This window comes from Macaca thibetana, chromosome 1 (genome assembly GCF_024542745.1).
Source record: "Macaca thibetana thibetana isolate TM-01 chromosome 1, ASM2454274v1, whole genome shotgun sequence".
Lineage (NCBI taxonomy): Eukaryota > Metazoa > Chordata > Mammalia > Primates > Cercopithecidae > Macaca > Macaca thibetana.
In genome coordinates this window covers 153,116,484-153,138,436 of record NC_065578.1, presented here as the reverse complement: position 1 = coordinate 153,138,436, position 21,953 = coordinate 153,116,484, and the positions used below count along the sequence as shown (strand labels likewise).

The following is a 21,953-nucleotide window of genomic DNA, read 5'->3' as shown; positions in this document are numbered from 1 at the left end:
AATCATCAGAGAAATGCAAATTAAAACCACAAGGAGATACCGTCTTACACCAATCAGAATAGCTATTATTTAAAAGTCAAATAACATCTAATCTGGCCAATATAGTGAAACCCCGTCTCTACTGAAAATACAAAAATTAGCTGAGTGTGGTGGCATATGCCTGTGGTCCCAGCTACTCGGAAGGCTAAGGCATGAGAATCGCTTGAACCCAGGAGGCAGAGACTGCAGTGAGCCAAGATCACATCACTGCACTCCAGCCTGTGCAATAAAGCGAGACTCAGTCTCGAGAGAGAAAAAAAAAAAAAGTCAAATAACAGATATTGGCAGGGATGCAGAGAAATGGAAACACTTATATGCTGTTGGTGGGAATGTAAATTAGTTAAGCCACTGTAGAAAGCAGTTTGGAGATTTCTCAAATAATTTAAAACAGAAGTACCATTTGACCTAGCAGTCTCATTACTTGAGGGAGAAGAAATCATTATGTCAAAAAGATGCCTGCACCTGTATGTTTATTGCAGCACTATTCGCAATGGCAAAGATACGGAATCAACCTAAGTGTCCACCAACAGATGACTGGATAAAAAAATGTGTTTATTTATTTATTTTTGTGTGTTTGTTTTTGCTTGAGACAGGGTCTTGCTCTGTCACCCAGGCTGCAGTATAGCGGCACGATCATAGCTCACTCATCCTTGAACTCCTGGGTTCAAGTAATCCTCCTTTCTCAGCCTCCCAGGTAGCTAGGACTACAGATGCACACCACCATACCTGGCTAAAAAATGTGGTTTATATAACCATGGAATTTCATTCAGCTATAAAAAAAGAATAAAATCTTGTCTTTTGCAGCAACATGGTGGGAACTGGAATGGAGGACATTATTTTAAGTGAAATAACTAAAAAACAAAGTCAGATGCTGCATGTTCTTATGGGTAAGTGGGAGATAAATAATGTGTACACATGGACATAGAGAATGTAATAATAGACATTGGCGACTCAGTAGGATAGAAGTGTAAGAGAAGGATGGGGGATGGGAAATTACTTAATGGGTATAGCGTACACTGTTCTGGTGATGGCTGCGCTAAAAACACTGCTATGCAATGTATCTTTGTAACAAAATGGCACTTAACCCCCCTGAATTTACAGAAAACAAATAAATAAAAGGCAAATGTAACCATGCTTGCTTAAGAAAACTGATGGAGGGACAAGATGGCCTACTAGATGCAGGGAGGAAGTAGCATTCACACTGAGAGAGACCAAATTATTGACTAAACCACCTTAATTTGGGCAGATCTTCAAAGAGAAAAAGCTGAGAGTGGATGGAAACACTGAAGCTGAGCATGAAGGGGGCGGAAGCTGGGAACACTGTGTAGGATAACTGAACCCCTGGACTAGTTCCTGGCCCCTAAGAGCTCCTGGGAAAGAGGCGAATGAAGGACCTGAGGGACAGCTCACTTTCACCACTGACCCCTAGGATCCTAGTTACAGGGTGCCTCGAGTCCCCTGTGGACATGTGAGCTGGCAGAGAGATCTTGCTGGGGATAGGCAGAGACTAATTTTCAGATGTTGCAGAGCCTGGGAGTTTTTGTGGGCTGGGTAGCTCCGTCAGAGAGTGGCCATGGATGCCTTTCCTCTAGGGCTCCCCATCTCCCTTTAGGAAGTGCCAGCCCTAACTGACCTCTGAGCCAGAAGAGAGTGGGGCTGGCTTCGCTATGGAACAGGGCACATCTGTTGTGCTAGCTCTCTTGTCGACTGCCTCTCCCTGGACCTATGCCTAGGTGTACTGTGTAGCATCAGCAGCCCAGCCTGAGTGCTTGGGGTCAGGTTCCAGCTGTGCTGAGGAATTGCAGGTGTTTCTGGGCCACTGGGAAAAGAAATAAGGTGAAACATTGCACTCAGGCTGGGCTGCAGATGCTACACAGCTTGACATCTGGGTACCCCCAGAGCTGCAGCCTGCAGCCAAGATCATGGCCAGCACATGAGCTGGGGAGGAGCCTGTACCCTTAGAACACTGAGAGGGGTGACACACATGGGTTCCTGGACCAGGGTGGGAACCAGACATGCATTTCTCCTTACACAGGGCCTGTCCAGAAGGGGTTTGGCATATTTCCCTGTTGCAGCCTCTGCCTGGGGGACCTGGCAGCCTGGAACACCTAACAAAAGAAACTCGGGCGTGGGTGCCCGTGATTGGAGGGAGTTCCCTAAAGTGGACCTGCGGAGGCCATCTCTTCTCCCCCTCTCCCCGTCCCCGACCTCCCCACTGCAGAGCACACCAGTGAAAGTGAGGAAGTACAAGAGTTGTGTGGCTGGGTATTAGCCTAGCTACTGGCCATTACTCTTAAGTGCCAGCTACTGGATTCTAGCCCAAACTGCAGCACCAAAAATCTGCTGATATATACACCTGTGAAACCAAGTGCAAGTGTTTACCTACACATAAAGATGTTGTACAGAGCCCTAGTCCTCTGAAAGCACCCAGAAACGAAGCTAACTGACTATATACAGTTAACACTGCAGAACACCAACCCTCCAAGATGAGAGTCAGTGCTAGAACTCTGGCAATTCAAAAAGCCAAAATGTCCCTCTACCTCCAAATGAATCCACTAGTTCCCCAGCAGTGGTTCTTAACTAGTTTGAAATGAGTAAAATAACAGTCATAGAATTCAGAATCTGGATAGCAGGGACGCTCATTGAGATTCAGGAGATAGTTGAAACACAATCTAAGGAATCTGGTAAGATGATCCAAGAGCTGAAAGAGGAAATAAACATTTTAAGAAGGAACCAACTGAACTTCTAGACCTGAAGAACTCATGACAAAAATTTTGTAATACAATCAGAAGTATTAACAGCAGAATAGAACAAACTTAGGAAAGAATCTTAGACTTTGAAGACTGTTTCTTCAAGGCAACTCTGACAAAAATGAAGAAAAAAGAATTTTTTAAAACTGAAAAAAAAACTCTGAGAAATATGGGATTATGTAAAGTGATTAAATCTAAGACTCTGGCATTCCTGAGAGAGAAGGAGAGAGAAAAATAACTTGGAAAATATACTTGAGGGTGTAGTCCATGAAAATTTCCCTAATCTTGCTAGAGGTTGACATGTTAATCCAATAAATACAGAGAATACCAGATAGATACTATAGACAGGAACCATCACCAAAGCACATAGCCATCAGATTCACCAAGGTCAACACAAAAGAAAAAAATCTTAAAAACAGCTAGAAAGAAGGGTCAAGTCACATACAGAGGGAACCTCATCAGGTTAGCAGCAGACCTCTCAGTAGAAACCTTACTAGCCAGATGAGATTGGGGGCCTGTTTTCAACATCCATAGAGAAAAGAAATTTCAACTGTTTCATCTCTTACCAAACTAAGCTTCATAAGTGAAAGAGCAATAAAATCTTCATCAGATTTTAAGCAAATGCTGAGGAGATTTGTTTCAACTAGACCAGCCATATAAGAAGTCTTTAAGGGAGTGCTAAACATGGAATCGTAAGAACAACATCTGATACCACAAAAACACGCTTAAGCACGTAGCTCACAGGTACTGTAAAGCAACTATGCAATCAGTTCTACATAACAATCAGCTGACAAGATGATGACAAGATGAAAATCATGTGTATCAATACTAACCTTGAATGTAAAGGCACTAAACACCCCACTTAAAAGACACAGAGTGGCAAGGTGGATAAAAAGAGAAGGCTCAACCATCTGTTGTCTTCAAGAGAACCATCTTACCTCTCGTGACACCCATAGGCACAAAGGAAGGGGATGGAGAAAGATATGCAAACAGAAACCAAAAAAAGAGCAGAAGTCACTATTCTTATATCAGATAAAACATATGTTAAGCCAGTAAAAATTAGGAAGAATGAAGGACATTACAAAATGATGAAAAGTACAATCCAACAAGAAGACTTAATTATCCTAAATACATAGGCACCAAACATTGGAGCACCCGGATTCATAAAACCAGTTCTTCTTGTCCTACGAAAAGACAGACAACCACACAATAATAGGGTGAGACTTCAACACCCCACTGATAGTGTTAGATCATCAAGGCAGAAAACTAACAATGAAACTTCAGCCTTAAACTCAACATTTGACCAATTGTACCTCATAGACATCTACAGAAAACTCCACCCAACAACTACAGAGTATATGTTGTTCTCATATGCATACTGAACATATTCTAAGAGCCAGCACATGGTCAGTCGTAAAGCGAATCTTAGTAAATTAAAAAGAAAAATCATACCAGCCACATTCTGAGACCACAATACAGTAAAAATAGAAATCAACATAAGGAAGATCTCTCAAAACTGCACAAGTACATGGAAATTAAACAACTTACTCTTGAAACTCCTGGGAGAATGTTGAAATTAAGGCAGAAATACATTATTTGTATTTAATGAAAATAGGGACACATCTTACTAGAATCTCTGGGATACAGCTAAACCAGTGTTAAGAGAACAGTTTATAACCCTAAATGCCTTCATCAAAAATTTAGAAAGATCTCAAATGAACAATCTACCCTTGCCCCAAAGGAACTAAAAAAGAAGAAAAAATACCAGCCCAAAGCTAGCAGAAGAAAAGAAATAACTAAAATTAGAGAAGAGTTTAATGAAATTGAGTTGCAGAAATCCATACAAAAGATCAATGAAATAAAGAGTTGGTTCCTTGAAAAATTAAACAAGACTCATAGACAGCTAGATTAACAAATACAGTTGGAAATGACAAAGATGGCGTGTAAGTGATCCCACAGTAATACAAAAGATCCTCAGAGAATAATGTGAACAACTCTATGCATGCAAATTAGAAAATCTAGAGGAAGTGTATAAAATTCTGGAAACATGCAGTCTTCCAAGACTCAATAAGAAAGAGATTGAAATCCTGAACAGATCAATATCGAGATCTGAATCTGAATCAATAATAAAAACCCTACCAACCAAAAAAGCCCTGGACCAGATGGATTCACAGCCAAATTCTAACAGACACACAAAGAAAAACTGATGCCAATCCTACTGAAAACTATTCCAGGAAATCAAGGAGGAGGGACTCCTCCCTAACTCATTCTACAAAGCCAGCATCACCCTAATACCAAAACCTGGCAAAGACACAACAACAACAAAAAAAGAAAACTTCAGGCCAGTATCCCTGATGAACATAGGCACAAAAACCCTCAGCAAAATACTAACAAATCAAATTCAGCAGCATATCAAAAAGTTAATTTGTGATGATTAAGTATCTTTCATTCCTGGGATGCAAGGTTGTTCCAACATACATAAATCAAAAATGCTTCACTGCCTGAACAGAATCAGAAGCAAAATCCACGTGATCATCTCAATTGACACAGAAAAAGCTTTTGATAAAATCCAATATCTCTTCATGACAAAAACCCTCACCAAACTAGGCATCAAAGGAACATACCTCAAAATAATAAGAGTCATCTATGCCAGACTCATAGCCAACATCATACTGAATGGGCAAAAGCTAGAACCTTTCTCCGTGAGAACTGGAACAAGACAAGAATGTCTACTGTTACCACTCTTATTCAACACAGCGCTGGAAGTCCTAGCCAGAGCAATCAGGCAAGAGAAAAATAAAAGGCATCCAGATAGGGAAAAAAAAAAGTCAAATAGCTTCTTTTTGCTGATGATATGATTCTACATGTAGAAAATCCTAAAGACTCCACCAAAAGGCTGCAAGAACTGATAAACAATTTTAGCAAGGTTTCAGGATACGAAATCAATGTACAAAAATCAGTAGCATTTCTATACACCATAATGCCCAGACTGAGAATCAAATTAAGAACACAATCCCATTCATAATAACCACACAAAAAATGAAATGCCTGGGAATACATCTAACCAAGGAAGTGAAATGAAAGATCTCTATAAGGAAAATTAAAAAACACTACTGAAAGAAATTGGAGATGACACAAATAAATAAGAAAACACTGTTCTCATGGATTGGAAGAATCAATATTGTTAAAATGGCCACACTACCCAGTGCAATCTACAGATTCAATGCTATCTCTATTAAACTACCAATGTAATTCTTCACAGAATTAGAAAAAAAGGCCATTCTAAATTTCATATGGAACATTGGATACCCAGGGACATAAATATGAGAACAGTGGACACTGCACACTACTAGAGAGGGCATGGGGGCATGGGTTGTAAAACTACCTATTGGGTATGTGCTCACTACCTGGATGCAATATAAATCACCATGTAACAGGTCTGTACATGTACCCCCCAGTATCTAAAATAAAAGTTGAAAGTAAAAAAAATTATTATTTAAAATGGCTTTATTACTCTGAAGTTGGATATTTTTTCAATTTTAAGAGTGATTTAACTTTTAAGAAATAAACATTCCTCTTTAGTGACGATTCCATGGAAATTATTCTTGAAGATTTATTAATGCTCTTTATTTAAAAAATTAAAGGCTTTTTTGAGTAATTTTTAAAACCATATGTTAAATTTTGCCCTCTTTTTTAACTTTGAATTTTGATTGTTTTTAAGACAGAGTTCTCATATTTGTACATAGGAAAAAAGTATTAATCATTTTTATTTCTAGGATTTTTTTTGTTTAATTTTATATAGCATTTCTATACACCAGTAATGAGTAGCTGAAAAAGGCCAAGAAGGCAATCACTTTTACCACAGGTATGGAAAACAAAATAAAATAATAAAGTTAGCCATGAAGGTGAAAGACGTCTATGAGGAAAACTGTGAAACACTGATAAAAGAAATTGAAGAGGACCCAAACAAATGGAAAGCCATCCCCTACTCATGGATTGGAAGAGTTAGTATATTAAAATGACCATATTACACAAAGCAGTCTACACATTCAGTGCAATCCCTGTCAGAATATCCGTGTCATTTTTAACAGAAATAGAGAAAACAACTCTAAAATTTGTATAGAACTAAAAAAATAGCCCAAATAGCCAAAACAATCCTGAGCAAAAAGGATAAAGCTGGACGCAGCATACTCTCTGACTTCAAAATACAAGGCCGTAGTAACCAAAACAGCATGATGTTGATATTAAAGCAGACTTATAAACCAATGGAATAGAATAGAGAACCCAGAAATAAATCTACATATTTATATCCAACTGATTTTGACAAAAGCCCCAAGAACATATTTTGTGGAAAGAATAGCCTCTTCAATAAATGGTGTTGGAAAATCTGGGTATTCATATGCAGAAAAATGAAACAGTATTCCTATCTCTCACCATATACATACATGAACTCAAGACTGATTGAAGGCTTAAACGTAAGACCTGAAACTATAAAACTACTAAAAGAAAAAAGGAGAAACACTTCAGGACATTGGTTTAGGCAAGATTTTATGGCTAAGACCTCAAAAGCACAAGCTAAAACCCCCAAAATAGACAAATGGAACTATATTAAGCTAAAAAGCTTCTGCACAGCAAAGGAAACAACAGAGCAAAAAGACAACATGTTGAATGGGAGAAAATATAAAATATTAGCAGACTTTATCTGACAAGGAACTTATATTCAGAATTTACAAGAAACTCAGTGGTAGAAAAATAAATAATCCTATTAAAAAGTGGGCAAAGGAGATGAATAGACATTTCTGAAAAGACAGTTTGATATCACTGATCATTAAGGAAATGCAAACCAAAGCGACAATGAGATATCATCTTACACCAGTTAAAATGGCTATTATCAAAAAGATTAAAAATGACAGATGTTGTCAAGGATGCAGAAAAATGGGAATTCTTATACACGGTTGGAGGGAATGTAAATTAGTACAGCCACTATGGGAAACGGTATGGAGATATCTCAAAAAAGTAAAAATAGAACTACCATACAATCCAGAAATCCTTCTACTAGGTATTTATCTAAGGGGGAAGAAATTAGTTTTTATCAGTGGGATACCTGCATCCATAGTTTCTTGCAGCACTATTGACAATAGCACAGATATGAAATCAATGTAAGTGTCCATTTTCAGATGAATTGATAAGAAAATGTGGTAAATTTACACAGTGGAATACTATTCAGCCATAAAAAGAGTGAAACCTTGTCATTTGCAGCAACGTGAAAGGAACTAGAGGTCATTATGGTAAATGAAATAAGCCAGGCACAGAAAGACATTGCATGTACTCACTCATATGTGGGAGCTAAAAAAGTGGATCTTATAGAGGTAGAGAGTAGAATAGTAAATATCAGAGGCTCAGAATGGTGTGTGTGGTAAGGATAGGGGAATAAGAGGTTGATTAATGCATATGAACATAGTTAAATAGAAGGAATAAGTTCTAATGTTCAGTAGCAGAGCAGGGCGACTAGGTAACAACAATATATTGTGTATTTCAAAATCTAGAAGAGAGGACTTGAAATGTTTCCAACACATGGAAATAATAAATACTGGAGGTGATGGATACCTTGAAGTACTCCAAGTTGGTCATTCTATTCTTGTAACAAAATACCAGATGTACCCCATGAATATGTGCAAAAATTATGTATTAATAAAAATGTTTTTAAAGTTTTGATTTTATTTTTATTTTACAGATATTTGCAAATGTATACAAATACATTTTTTACGTGGTATGTCAAGTATTTGCTTTAAAATTGTATACGTATATATTTATGGTTATCTCCCTATTTTCATGTACGGTATTCTATATTTGTAAGTATTGTATTAGTCCAGACAGTTGAATCATGACTCTGCCACTTAATGGTTTTGTGAATTTGGACTATTTCATCACATGTTTTGGTTTCCTTTTCTGCAAGGGTAGTAGAGTTGTTGTGAAACTTGAATGAAATTATACGTGTAAAATACGTGGGATAGTGCATGATGCAGAGTAAGCCTTGAATTACTTTTGTTGTAATTTTTATTAGACTTGCCAAAGTATGTTCATCTTATTTTAGTCCTCCGTCCTCATGTGTGTGCATACACACATACATACGCACATACACACACACACACACACACACACAATCTAAGAAAATGTTCTTAGATACTTCTGTTGCTTTTATTGAATTTAATTTTTTGCTGTTTTTATGTCCTCCTACTTTCTTTAGGGCTATTTTATGCCTTCTTTTCTTTTTTTTCTTGAGGCAGAGTCTCTGTCACCCAGGCTGGAGTGCAGTGGCGCGATCTTGGCTCACTGCAACCTCTGCCCTCTGAGTTCCAGAGATTCTCCTGCCTCAGCCTCCCTAGTACCTGGGATTACAGGTGTCCGCCACCGCGCCAGGCTAATTTTTTGTTTTTTTAGTAGAGACAGGGTTTCATCATCTTGGCCAGGCCGATCTTGGTCTCCTGACCTCGTGATCCACCCACCTGGGCCTCCCAAAGTGCTGGGATGCCTTCTTTTTAAAACTTGTTTCTGTGTGCCTCATAGTTTTCATCCTTTTGTGATTAAAAACACATTTTAAGACTGAATTATGTTTTTCATTAACCTCTTAAGAATGAAGTTTTATTGTTAGAATAATAAAGGACTCTTGTTTTCACTGAGGTTCATGGAGGCTAGAAATTGAATGTTGTTTTGAATCCAGGGCAACCTAAAACCTCTGCTTTAGTGCTGAAAAAAAAAGCAAGCAGCTTTGCTGTGTTCCTGATTTTAAAGTGAATACTTTTGAATTGTAATATATTCTCATGAATTTTTTTTGCTATATTATTTTGGCTGATTTCTTTTATCAGGCTAAGTAAGTTACCTTCCAGTTCAAACTTACTAATTTTTTTCTTTTTAAAATTATAGGTTGCTGTTGAGGTTTCTTAATAACTTTTTTTTTCTGCCCTGTTGAAAGGGTGTCTTGACTCCTTTAACTTGTTTGTGTGATGAATTCTATCAGTTGATTTTCTAATGTTACATTATTTTTACATAGTGGGGATAAATCTAACTCTGTCTGGATGTATTTCTCCATGTATTTCTGGATTTGGGTTTTAGTATTTATATTTTACATTTATATTCATCATTTTAAATTACATTTATGTTCATAATTATTGCCTAGCAATCTATCCCAAATATCAGTGACAAATAAAAATAAGCATTTATTTTCATAGATCTGAGAGTCAGCTGGCTTCCTGCCTTTTTGAAGCATACATGCTAGTACGGGAAGACAGATAACAACTGATGTAAAAAGTAATAAATTATTTGGTATTTTAGAAGATAAGAGATACAAAAAATAAGCCAGGGTAAAGGTGAGGTATGGGTGTTAATGGGTTGCACTTTTAAATATTGTTGACAGAGTTGTTCTCATTAAGAAGGTTATGTTTAAGCAAAGACTCAAAGGAGGTGAAAGAATCAGCTATGTGAATATCTGGGAAAATGCCATCAAAGCAGAGGGGGAACATCCAGGGAAAAACAACCTGGCTAATACTTGAGAAACATCAAGGCAGACTGTGGAATGAGCTAGTAGGGAAGTGGTAGGAAATGAGGTCAGAGTAGTCATAGAGAGCCAGATCATGCAGGAAATGAGGAGCCATTGGAAGGTTTTGACCAGAGGACAGTCCTGATTTATATTTTGAAGGGCTCATTCTGGACACTGTGGTAAGATTAGACTGAGAGGGACAAAATTGTAAGTGGGTCATTCAGATAGCAGCTCTTGCAGACTGGAATGATTCACCACGTATCACCATAACCAAGATAAACTGCCCATAAGAACTATACATTTTTTAAGTTCTTTTTAAATTTTGAAACAAAATGAAGAATAATATTTAAAAGCAAGCACCTGTGTAACTAGAACCCAGGTAGAGAAGTAGAATGCTGCCATTTCTTCAAAAGCCCCCATGCACTCTTCCTTAGTATTATGTCTTTTCTGCTTACTTTTATGGACATTAATTTTGCTTGCTTTAAGTTTTACCACCTAAGTACACATCCTTGAAAGATTAGTTTTGCCTGTTTTGAACTTTATATTGGAATCTTGCCCCTTCTGCCTTGCTTCTTTTGCTTAACCTCATGTTTCCAAGTTTCAGTTTTTTGCATATAACTATTATTCATTCATTTTTATGGCTACATAATTTTCTAGTGTATGAGTATATATCCATGAATTTTTTTCTCCACTGTTGAGTCTCAGATTTTTATCGTCTGAAAGATTTCCAATTGCGCCACTTCCTCACAAATACTTCATATTACAGGTTCTAAATTTTGGCCATTCTGGAATAATGATATTGCTTTATGATGTAATTTGAAGTTTTCTGATACATAACAAAGTTGAATACCTTTTCATACATTTATTGGCCATTTTTATTTTATCCTTCGTGATAACCCTGATCAGGACTTTGCCCATTTTTTTTTGTGCTGTCTTAAAAAAAATGTTTTTACACATTTTTAATATATTTAGATATGAGCCTTCTCCTCCTGATTATGTGTTGCAAATACATTATTCCATACAATATATTATTTGGCTTCCCTAGTCATTATATGATATCTTTTGATGATCAGAAATTTTAAATTTTAATGTAATAAAATTTATCAGTATTCTCTTGTGATTTATGATTTTTATGTCTTGTTTAGTAAGAAATCCTTTGCCTTGGGATCATGAAGAAAAGTATTTGTATTTTTTTCTGCAATATTGATTGGCTAACACATTTCACACTTAGATCTATAAGCTATCTAGAATTGGTTTGTATGTAAATTCATTTTTCCGTTATATTCTTGATTTTCCAAACACAATGCATTGAAAACATGATCCCCCACTCACCCACTGCTCTGCAGCCAACTTTGTCATACATCAGAATCTATGTGTGCAAGTGTCTATGTCTGGCTTTTTGGTATGTTATCTATTCCTGTGCCAATATCATCTGGTTTTAATTATTCTACTTTTAAAATAATTATTGGTATCTGGTAGAGTTTCTTCCCTTTAGTTTTCATTCTGTGCCTGCCAAGAAACCTTTTAATTACTGTTTCAGCTTTTCAGGTACTCTAATACCAGGAAGATGTGTGTGTCCTGGTTTGACATTCTGTTAACATTTCTGTTATTCTAATGGAGTTTTCTCCGGTGTAAATTTTAAGTTGTTCATATATCCTCTGCCATTTTAGTTTATTTGGCTACTGTGTAACAGGATCTAAATGCTAGATTCTTTACCTCTATTCATTTTTTACCTCACATAGGCCCTCTAGGCCCTGAAAAAAGACAAGTTTTTGGTCTTCTGAAAGTGAGGATAACACAGTAGACTGTGATGAACTCATCAAAGATCAAATTGTTCTGGAAAGCAGCTTGCTGACCAGTCACTTGCTGGCAATGCTTCTTAACTTGCTCTCTTTAAGCCATTGCATTATATTCTTTAGCAGGATTAGGAAACAGTTTCCCTTTTAAAATGCATTGAATATTGGAAAAATCCTTACAAATACTGGTTTTAATATTTTTCCCACATTAATTTTATTCACAAATGATTTTTTAGTTTTTTTTTTTAACAAATGCTGTTTCTGTTTGTTTTCTTCTGCTTTAAAATTTTTTTTCCTTATTGTGAAAGTCTTCAAATGTATTTTTACTAGATGTTCTCAGTTTTACTTTGAAATTGGAGACCATAATTGCTTCATCAGAATCAGATAGCATAATAGAATGATTAGTTTTCACCAGTTAGAAACATTATACTGCTGATTTCTATTTGACTTGTATTATATTATTTTAATTTTTTTCCTGACATGTTTTGCTGAGCCAACATTTTCATTAACATTTATTAGTGTTTGGCTCCTAATGGAGTAGTAACCTTGAAATTATCCATATTGAATTTCATTTTGTTTTGATGTGTTATTTCTTTAATATATTGAGGTCCTTAGTGTATCTTAATTTCTTTCAGCGAATTAGCAGTCATGCCCTACCTACTATTCCTAGGACCTTCTACAAAATTAATGAACATATTCTCAATTCCTTTATTCAGGTCATTGGTAAAGGTATTAAGTAACACGGGTTTATATATCTCCCAAAATATCTAACTAAAATGGATACCACTGAAAGACGTGTCATGGTATACCACCAAATTTTACATCTCTTAATTTCATCATTTCATTGCTTATCTTTTCTCTTTTTGATTGACAAATTCTTTCTTCAGTTAATGTTGATTTGGTTGCTGGTGACCCTTGTAACACTACTTCTTACTTTATAATACCTTACTTATTGAAAGTAGGTCCTACTTTATTTTAATTACTTAAAATTTATATTTCAATCTTTAAGGACAAAGACTCAAACTGTTTCTCACATGATTCTGCTCCAAAACTGCGATGCTTGTTCAGAGGTTACTCAGAACTCTATCAGTACCTAAACTTAAAGGATCGTATCTTCTTTGCAAAGCTTTTAGAGTAGTTTTTCTTTAAAATTTCAAATATTTTTGCTTTTACTATATCTGATACAGATATATCAACAAAGAGGTAGAATGGTATCACTTTGCAAATGGAGCTACGCATTTTTTATTCTATATGCGTTGAGAATGCAAGTGAGTAGAACATTCCAGTTGCTATATTCGGGTGGGAACACAGTATGATGTTGATATTGAGCTCTTGTCATCACTAAAGTATGCTGGACTCATTTATTTAGTGGATAAGAAAACATGATATGCTGGTAAGGTTAGATGAACCTTTGATTGCCTATTTATGTGTTCGTACACAGCAAATCTATTGAACCCTTCAGTGTTTTCAGGAAAAGCTACTTCTCTTCAGAATGGATCAGGCTTAGTAAGGGGAAAGATGGTTTTTGAGTGAGCGAACAATGTTTTGATCATTTCAAGAAGAGAACCAGGTGTCCTAATATTAAAATTTAAGAGGAAGATGGTGTCTCTCTCAGAGATTTGAATGAAACTGCTTTGTATTTACCAGAATTTTGATGGGTTTGAACTAAATCTTGAAATAAGCACATCTAAAACTGTGGTTGAAATCACAGATTGGCTTTAACCAGAATATTCCCTTGGGGCTGGTGTTGAATTCAAAATCTTACTCATAGTAGCTTAGCAATGAAGATCTTATTGAAAAGAAAGAACAAAGAATCATTGAAAAAGTAAAGGAGAGGAAGCGGTGACCTTAGATATTGCCCATGCCATTTCTTATTCAGGTAATTTTAAAGGAATCCATACACATTGAATAGGTAATGAACAAATTTGACATAGTCAACCCTAGTTTGTTGTTCAAAAGAATGACTATGCTTTGCTATAGAGAGATTTGCCAGGAAAATAAGTTTTTCTTAGTCTAAACTTCATTGGAATCATAATTCTAAAGCCTCAATCAAGACTGTCCTTGAAGAAAAGTCTCTGCCAGAGATTGACACAGTTTTATATTAAGATTTGGTTTAAATATATGAAGTACATTAAGTATTATTAAGTAAGAAGTGTGTGGTTTAAATATACTTTATATTTGGTTTTCCATACTTGATAAGTGTTTGGGTTTTCTGTTTTTTCCAGTTTCTTCAAGATTGATTTAGGGTTTTTTGTTGTGATATTCAAATGAATTTTCAATTTATTGCATTGTACTTAGAGGAAATACAGGTTCAATCTATTCATGGCTTGAACTCTGAAACAAGTTGAGTGGCATGTCTTTTATCAACCTGACCAGGTAGGTAACTGTTTCTCTTAGAGGGCATTTTTTTCCCTAAGATCTTAGTTTTTCACATCACTGCCATCTATGCCTTCATCCGTTGTCCCTTTAAGTTACTCACCAGTGAATTGTGTTACTTCTGTCAGTAAATGCTCTTTGTAATGATTGGTTTTTATAAAATCTGGGGTTAACAGCTAGCATTGCTACATTCTTTTTTTGATTTACATATATTCTTTCCAGTTTTGTGTCATTTATAATGTAATATAAAAATTTGAGGGAAATTTTATTTGTGAACTAATTGAAATATTATAAAAGGAAACTGAAACATATTAACCTTCTGTTTTCCTAAATTATCTCTTAGAATTATGAATAATTCTCTATGTCCAAACCCAGAGCAAAATAAATTATAGCAGTTTTCTGATTAAAATATGGGGAAAATATTTAGAGCTAATTAAATGTAAAACACATATATCTTTTTCAATGAAAGTTGCCTTTGATAGTTCACATTTTGGTCAAGAGATAGAATTGCATCTATTAAATGAATTATTAAGGTATCCATGACATGGAGTTAGAGGATTAGTGTTTCATGCCCAGCAGGACAAATCAGCAATACATCCCTTATAATGCAAATTGTAAGTTGTTGCTTTTTATCTTTTTAAAAAAAATAATTAGATGAAGCAGAGGTACTTTTTGTTTAATTTTGCATTTAAGATATAATGAATAGAATAGTCTTGCAAAATTTATATTAGAAGTTATAATTAATTTGTTTTGATAGAAGTATTATTTAGAGTATTATTGTGGTCCAAGTAAATCAAAATTGAAAATGTGTTGGTTTAGTAGATAAATATCCCCCATATGTTTAATTGTTTTTATGTATATCCTAGCATTTTTCTCAGAAAAAATTTTCTTAGCTAGAAAATGTTCTTTTGTAACAAAATATGATGCAGAATTTAAGTGAAATCTACAATACTTGCAAAGTTGAAATGTATTTGCTCTTGCTTTGACTTTAGTAAGATTGTAATTTTATCATCTTTTTAATGACCAACTTATCTGTAGAAATTAAAATGAATTTTACCACTGTTACTGAAGCTTAAAATTTAAAAAAATTGGTATTTTTAAAGTTTATTTTTTGTAAACACATACATTTATTTCTAAATATAAAGATAACTGCCAGAGCCAGTTCAGTATACATAACACAAATAATCATTAGTCTTGAAAGGACTAAACTTTCTACATTTTCTGGTGAGATATTGTACCTAGTGCCCCTTCTCACTTTGCAGTATGATCTTTAGGTAATTCATATAGCGGATGATATAGCTCACAGAGAGCAGTTAATATTCTTTATTGAGCACTACTAATGAATATCAAGCTTATTTTTTACAGAGTACCTTTAGTTTTTTAATTCATATGTGTTTTATTAGCTTTTCAAATGTGGCATACAAGGATGTACTGTGTATTTTGGTTTTTAAACTTAATTCTAAATTCTAAAATATTTTGAATAGTAACTTGAATAGAAAAAAGTTACGATTCCAGTTTTAAAATTCATGTATTTACTTTGAGGAAGCTGAAATTCCTTGCTATTTTTTAACATATATAAAAGCTATAAATAAAACATTTGCACATAATATATATAGTAAGCTATGTTACTTTGGTCACGTAGCGTTTTCTTATCTTTTATATGCAGGTTGGCGTACAAGGAGCGGTATTGGTGTTTAAGATCATGGATTCTGGAATCAAAATGTCTAGGTTCAAATCCAGGTTCTACCACTTCATAGATTTGTGAACTTGGACAACTTAATTATTCTCTGGACTTCAATTTACTAATCTAAAAACTAAGATAATATTATAGTACTTATCAAAAAATTGTCTTCAGCATTAAATTTTAAAATGAAAGCAATTATAACAATATCTGGCAAATGGGAAGCTAAGAGATTAGCAGTTAACAGTTTGGGTTCAGGAGTCAGTGTGCCCAAGTTCAAATCCACATTGTGTCACTGAATAAAAATTTTAAGATCTTGAAGATTTTACTTACTCTTTGTGAACCTCCGTATCTATATCTGTAAAATACGGTTGCAGTGAGGATTAAGTAAGATAATGCTTGTAAAGCACTTAAAATAGTCCCTGTTAAATAATAAGCACTTTTTAAGTGTTTGATATTGTTCAGGTTTTTAGTTGGTCTTGGTTTTGTTGTTTACCACATTAAAACTTTGCAAATTTGGATGGGAAAACAGTGCATTAGTGAAATTTGAGTTATTGACTATATTCAACAAATTTAATTCTTCAGATGTGTAATATTAACCTAAACTAATTATTGACTGTGTGCTTTTAAATAGAATTTTTTTTTCTTTTTGAGATGGAGTCTCACTCTCACTCAGGCTGGAGTGCAGTGGCGCGATTTTGGCTCACTGCAACCTCCGCCTCCTGGGTTCAAGCAATTCTCCTGCCTCAGCCTCCTCGGTAGCTGGGATTACAGGTGCCCACCACCACACCTGGCTAATTTTTGTAATTTTAGTAGAAATGGGGTTTTACCATGTTGGCCAGGCTGGTCTTGAACTTCTGACCTCAGGTGATCCACCTGCCTCAGCCTCCCAAAGTGCCGGGATTACAGGCGTAAGCCACCACACCTGGCATAAATGGAGATTTTGAAGATCCTCCTTAAGAGGCATATGTATTTAAATAGATTTATTTTCCTGCAGTGGATGGCCTAGAATGCTTGAAAGAAGGTAGCTTCATGTATAGATAAATTAACCATATTTTTAGAAATACTTATGCAGAATGACTTTGTAAGCAGATTCATAGTATAAAAAGATTTTAGGGGGAAATTCTACTCCTATAATGAATGAGAATATATTTTTTATTAGTGAGGTCTAAATCTGTGTAATTTTTTAATTGATGGTGTACAGCAGGGGTGTCGAATCTTTTGGCTTCCTTGGGCCACACATAAAATACACTAACGATAGCTGATGAGCTAAAAACAAATTGTAAAAAAAAACTCGGCCGGGCGCGGTGGCTCAAGCCTGTAATCCCAGCACTTTGGGAGGCCGAGACAGGCGGATCACGAGGTCAGGAGATCGAGACCATCCTGGCTAACAAGGTGAAACCCCGTCTCTACTAAAAATACGAAAAAAAGCTAGCCGGGCGAGGTGGCGGGTGCCTGTAGTCCCAGCTACTTGGGAGGCTGAGGCAGGAGAATGGCGTAAACCCGGGAGGCAGAGCTTGCAGTGAGCCGAGATGGCGCTACTGCACTCCAGCTTGGGCGACAGAGCGAGACTCCGTCTCAAAAAAAAAGAAAAAAAAAAAAAAAAAAAAACTCATAAGATTTTAACAAAGTTTACAAATTTGTGTTGGGCTGCATTCAAAGCCATCCTGGGCTGCATAAGGCCGGCAGGCCATGGGTTGGACAAGCATGGTTTACAGTATTCATATCTTTAGTTTAATTTCAGTATGTCTTCTATTGCAGTTTTATGTACAGGTGGGATTTACCTGTACAGTTCTGAGTTTTATACTCAGAACTGTTACTGGCTAACTTCTGGTATCATTATAATATATTTGAAATAATAAATATTAGTTTAGTTCTCAGCTAAGGATGAAAAATGAGCTTGAAGATTTTAAATATTTTTATTAGAAGATATTTTATTTCTTGTCTATGACCATATTACTGTTTTAAAATTGTAAATAGATAAAATATTTTTAATGAATGTAAAAAACAGGCATTCAGTCAGGGAATTATGTGAATAGTATGTTTACAGCAGGCATATTTCACCTTTTCCTAGTGGAGCAAGCGGCTTTTTTTTTTTTTTTTTTTTTTTTAATTTGTCTGATGCCACAGTATGTATTTATCTAAAGATATGTAACATAATATATTTACCATTAATAAAGCCTGGCACCTGCATTTGCCAGCTTGGTTTTATTTAGCGAGTGAAGTGTTTCATGTGGAATAAGAGGAACAAAAAAGAGGGAAAATTTTCAAATTTTGTTAACTAACCTGACCTTTACCAGAACATCATACTCATATTTCCCTCTGTGAAATATTCTGTTGGCATTTCCAATGTAGCATGTCAAAAACTAAACTAATCATCTATCATTCTCCTTCTATTTTCCTCTTTCCTCCCATGCTCTAATCCAAATGCCTTTCTTCTCATATTCTTCATTCTGGTTAGTGCATTACCATTTACCTGGTCACTCAAAGCAGAAACTTTAGAATTAACCTCAACTCTTCTTCTTTCTTACTCTCTAAATTTACATAAGTGGATCATTATCAATTTTCTTTGAATAAAGACTAGATTTCACCCTTCTCTGTTACCACTGCTACTACTTAAAGAACTGAAGATATTTTACCACTGTTGACTTGCTACCATATTTCAGTTTTCTAGTTGTTGTTTTTTTTTTAAACCAATATAGTTCTACAAGGCATACTTGTAATCATGTTACTCCCCAAATACAAAATTTTTGGATGATATTCAAGGTTCTTTGACAATATGGACCTTGCTTTCATCTCCAGTTACAGCTCCTCTGGTATATTCTTGATCTTTCCTGAATACACATATATTTATTAATTCATTCATTCATCCATCCATTTGTCCACAGATGTTTATATGTCAGCTATGTGGTGCTGTCCTAGGTACTTCGAAGATACAGAGGTAAATAAATATGACAGCTGTGATTATTGCCCATTAGTGCTTATAGAATGCCAGGTATATTTTACCAGGTGTCTTATTAAATGCCAGGTGTCTTTAACCATGCTATTTCAAATGTACTTTTACTATTTATAGAGGTTCTATTAATCTTTTATACCCTATTCAAGTGTCATCTCTTCTAAAGCATTTTGTGACTTTCTCAGGTACTGGTTCTTTGTGTTCTGGTAATAATTTATATTCATATCTCTATTATACTATTTACTATATGTTATACTTACTTGCTTATAGTGGATCTCTCCTACTAGGTTGAATTTTTAAAATGGGCAAGAGAAAGATGAAAGAGGAACATAGAAATAAGGATTGAGGCAAGGGGTAGAAAGAGGCAAGAAGAGGAGAGAAGGTAAACAGAAGCAGTATGAGTAGTAGTTAAGACGCAGACACTGGGGCCAGACAGGGTTTGAATCCTGACTTACTATCTGTACACATAGTTTAATATCTCTTTGTCTCAATTTACAATTGGGATGATAATAGGATCTTTGTGAAGATTAAATGGGTTAATATATATAAAATGCTTAAAACAGTGAGTGGTATATAGTATATGCTATATGTTTTTGTTGCTATTTTTGTTATCGATAACTAGCTTTCTTAAGTGACATGAGCTACATTTTCTCTTTCATTTAGTTTTCCAAGACATGGGAGATTTTCAGTCTGCATGATATCTAATCTTGTGTAGCCACTTAAGGCATTAAATGTCTGATTGTTTTGAGCCTGGACTAAAAGAGGAACTCCTATATATATTTGTTATTACAGTGTAATATTGAAATACTGCTCTTTTTTGCCTCTTCATAACAGATTATGTTCTGCTTCTGATTTTCCTGGCTATCTGAAATGTTGATTTTAATTATTCTGTTTTCATTTTTACTCCATATCTCAGGCTTGATACATACCACTGTTTTTATGTCATATACCTTAGCTTCTTTTATTAAAATAGTTTTCTTCCCTGGCTGTGCTTCAGCCTGAGGACAAGACAGGCAAGGCTAATGTCTGGCTATAATTTCTTGGTTCTAGGAGCAAGATCTGTCCTTCAGCACCAGCCTGGTATCCAGCTAGCACTCCTACCATTCCTGCTGCCTCCTACTCTCACTCCTCCTCTCACTTCCATTGCCCCTGCCTTACAGTGTTACTCTGCTTCGTCTTCTACTGTAACACCATTGACCCCGCTTTGAAAAGATATAATGTCTTATTCAGTTCTATACCTCGTATGCCTAACTTTTATAAATAATGAAAAAGGAAATCAAAGCACTCATCATTGACCAATTGGTGACTTCATTTTTAACAAATGAGTTAAGATACTATTTGCCATTGCTCTCTGATTTAAGAATCTTAGAGAAAACAACATTTTAGTTGCTGCTTGAATGATGGAGGAGGAAGAGTAGATTATACAGGGATCTTTGTAGGGGTGTTTGAAACTTAGAATCATTCTCAGCTAATACTTGAATATTATCTGTAAGACATGGAGGATACAAAAACTTAGCTCCTGTTTAACTTCAAATGACTGATATAGTGACAAATAAAAAAGTTGAAAGAGAGATTGCCAAGGACTGGAGAAGCTGTCTTTTGTCTTTTCCCACTGTATAAAACCTCTCTAGGTGATTTCATATATTTGCTTGAGACCAAATTCTCTTGAAAATCTAGTAGCTTATCATAACAGAATTTCATTCAGTTTCTGGAATATAACATGATCCTCTGTCTCTGGGCTTTTGCACATGTTATTTCTGCCTGAAGTAATTCTTATTAATTCTTAAAATATAATCATAGAGTCCATAACTTCCAGAAAACCTTTCTTGATCTTTCAGCACTGGAATAAGTGTTCCTGTGTTCTCATAGTCCCTGTTCTTTCCCAATCATAGCCTTTATTACACTATATTGCCTTTATTACGCTGTGTTGTATCTGTCTTCACCAGATTGTTCAAGGAACTCAGGAACTGTTTATATAACAATGCCTGGTATATGGTTGGTGCTCCAAATATATAAGTTGGTTGAGTGAATGAGTAGGATATAGTAGAGAGGCGTTGGTTGTTCTAGGCAAGGGAAGAGGATCAATAAAAACAAGGAGTGTGGTATTGAATATTGCAGATTCTGAGGCAATGAGTACAACATTTGACTGGAGTATAGTATTGAAAAGGGAGGCTGGAGCTTTGAATGCCACATTAGGGAATACAAAGTTTACTAAGAAAGAGCGATTGAAGCTTTTAGAGATAAAAATAATGATATGTGTTCTCATAAATTTTGTTAAGTAATATATCCGTGCATGGAATATAACTTTTTTCTAATTCTTTTTTTTTTTTTTTTTTTTTTTTTTGAGACAGAGTCTCACTGTATCACCCAGGCTGGAGTGCAGTGGTGTGATCTTGGCTCACTGCAACCTCTGCCTCTCAGGTTTAAATGAGTCTCCTGCCTCAGCCTCCTGAGTAGCTGGGATTACAGGTGCCCGCCACCATGCCTGGGTAATTTTTGTACTTTAGTAGAGACAGGGTTTCGCTATGTTGGCCAGGCTGGTCTTGAACTCGTGACCTCAAGTGATCTGCTCACCTTGGCCTTCCAAAATGCTGGGATTACAGGCATGAGCCACCGTACCTGGCCTTTTTTCTAATTCTTATTTTCAAATTTTTGCAGTGCTGTTCGATGGATTAAACATATGATGATTGCCTATTTTATAGACTCCTGTCTTTTTTTTTTTTTTTTAAGACAGGGTTTTGTTCTGTTGCCCAGGCTGGAATGCAATGGCACAATCTTGGCTCACTGTGGCCTCTGTCTCCCAGGTTCAAGCGATTCT

The 21,953-nt window shown here is 35.6% G+C and overlaps 1 protein-coding gene across 5 annotated transcripts in view; it reads left to right on the top strand.

Moving 5' to 3' along the window:
• Positions 1 to 21,953, top strand: part of SYT14 (synaptotagmin 14) — a 225,418-nt gene that overhangs the window by 46,416 nt on the left and 157,049 nt on the right. The window contains exon 1 of one of the 5 annotated variants that reach the window (XM_050781367.1): positions 17,136 to 19,120. The exons of the other annotated variants lie outside the window; for them this stretch is intronic. The gene's annotated coding sequence lies outside the window, so the exon portion shown is untranslated. Of the gene's footprint in view, positions 1 to 17,135; positions 19,121 to 21,953 lie in introns of those variants that run through there. 5 annotated transcript variants of the gene reach the window in all.